At 25.3% G+C, this 2,324-nt stretch overlaps 1 protein-coding gene across 1 annotated transcript in view; it reads left to right on the top strand.

The window, feature by feature from the left end:
* The window catches only part of LOC111681575 (guanylate cyclase soluble subunit beta-1), a 61,872-nt gene that overhangs the window by 58,575 nt on the left and 973 nt on the right, over positions 1-2,324 (top strand). The gene's annotated exons all lie outside the window — the stretch shown is intronic.

The following is a 2,324-nucleotide window of genomic DNA, read 5'->3' as shown; positions in this document are numbered from 1 at the left end:
AGACTATAGACTAGACTATAGACTAGACTATAGACTAGACTATAGACTAGACTATAGACTAGACTATAGACTAGACTATAGACTAGACTATAGACTAGACTAGACCATTGACTAGACTATAGGAAAACTACAGACTAGACTATAGACTACATCAAATGCCTAAATACATATTTTATTTTTAAAGTTTAATTTATTCTAAGACACCAATTGTCAAAATTTGTTCTGGCGCCAATATTTGTTAATCAGGATCAAAGTATAAGAAGATCCTTATTGAGGTTTATATAATTATTTTCATACTAGGGGCCACCCTTATTTACATACATAATCATAAATAAAGGTAATGCATAATAAACTTAATATATATTTTTTTTAAAATAAAAGTCCTTGAGGATTTATTTACATTTTTTCTTAGAGAAAGTACCCAAGCTCGTTGTATGGCCTATTTAAAGGATTATAAAATATAAAATGAAAAAAAGAATATAATATCAAGGGTCAGAAAATCATTGAGTGAGTATGAATATTAAAAAAGTTTTGAACATTTCAAACAGGGCAACCAAATTAATTCGCAGTAATATGTTTGTACTTTATTTTCGATTTTTTTTAATATATAATTTGCTTACTCTGTATATGCATTAGGGGAAAACTCTTTTTTTTGGTTGCCAATATTATTAATAAATTATCATATTTATGTATTTAAAGTGACAAATAAATTGAATTCATAATAAATATAACAAATATCTATATTATACTTTTCACACTCACACAAAGTTTTGAAAATATAAATTAAAAAGTTTTCCAGTTTTAAGGGATCAAAAATATAATGGTAAATATTGATAATATTTGAAATGTATAAAATACTCTTACAACATCATTGATGATGTTAAAAAATTTTTGTTTATGTGTTGGGTAAAATGAGACATTTTCATAACCAACCTTTAAATGAAATTAGAAGATCTCCAAATGCATATTATTTTTATCATAATGACCTATAAGTATGCAAAGCTTTTTATAATTATTGAGCCCAAATGTGTATAGCACTAGTTATTCATAATCAGGGCGAAAAAAATATGAGTACGAGAAGTATACAAGTTTTACATTTATCAAAAGTTTCTAAATACTTAAGAAACTATTTTAAATGACATGCAATTTTGTTCTTAAAAAATCCGAAATTTTTAGTAGTAAACAACAATTTTATATTCACAAGATTTTGTATCTGAAAACAAAAGTAATTTTTCATAAATTTGTTCATTTCTTTAAAACTACTTTAAGCAGTATTTAGTTTTCGAAATAACTTTTGGTTTTATTATAACACATACAAGTAAAAAACTTTATAAATTTTCTACTCCTTAATTCCATTATTCTTTATTTTGTTTTATTTCAACAAAAAATGATGAAAACCTTTTTCCTCTGAATGTTTTCTAAATAATTTTCTTTCTTCTATTCTGCTTTACCCATTATTATCATCATGGACATTGAAATTGTTAGTTAAATTGTGTGTAAAATTTTTAGAATTGTTTGTACTTGTTGGTTCTTCTATTCACTCATACCAAATAGTTATACTCTTCTAACTATTATCATCTTGAAATTCTAATTGTGTGTTGAATGTGTTAGAAATGCATTTGTTAAAATTGTCTCCTCGTATTTCCGTATATATAATTCAACTTTAGCTTCATAACTATTTATAATCGTAAAAAGAAATCATTTATTCATGAATTACATGAACATGTACGTATATTAGGGGAAGTCTAGGAAAACTAAATAAACTTATTATTTTAATATAAAAGTATATAAATCCCATTTTTACTTACTAAAAATGGGACTATCCTACTGTTCTAATATTTTTTAAGTATTCCTGTTAAAGATGACTCAAAAACTGCCAGTAAAGTTCTAGGTCACAGTCTAACTATATGTCAGTCGGTACTGAAATGACATACAAATTAATTAAGTGTTAAATGGTTTGTATCTGGTTACATTTTATTAATTCATTAACTTATTTAACTAAAAAGACTTTCTGAGATATTCATACTTTTATACCTGAATAAGCCCACAGGAAACTACTAAGTATGTTAAATAGTTTGTCATAAACATGCCTAGAGAGCAGTTATACTTTAATTTCAAATGTTAAATAACATTTGTCTGGTAGAAAATTTATTAAAGACGATTAAAAGAATTATTACACATAAGTTTAACAAAACATTTCTTTCAAATTACGCAGAGCTATAGACTAGACTATAGACTATAGACTAGACTATAGACTAGACTATAGACTAGACTATAGACTAGACTATAGACTAGACTATAGACTAGACTATAGACTAGACTAT

Source organism: Lucilia cuprina, chromosome 4, assembly GCF_022045245.1.
Source record: "Lucilia cuprina isolate Lc7/37 chromosome 4, ASM2204524v1, whole genome shotgun sequence".
In the NCBI taxonomy this organism is placed as follows: Eukaryota; Metazoa; Arthropoda; class Insecta; order Diptera; family Calliphoridae; genus Lucilia; species Lucilia cuprina.
The sequence above is the reverse complement of the archived record's forward strand: the minus strand, read 5'-3'. Positions and strand labels throughout refer to the sequence as shown.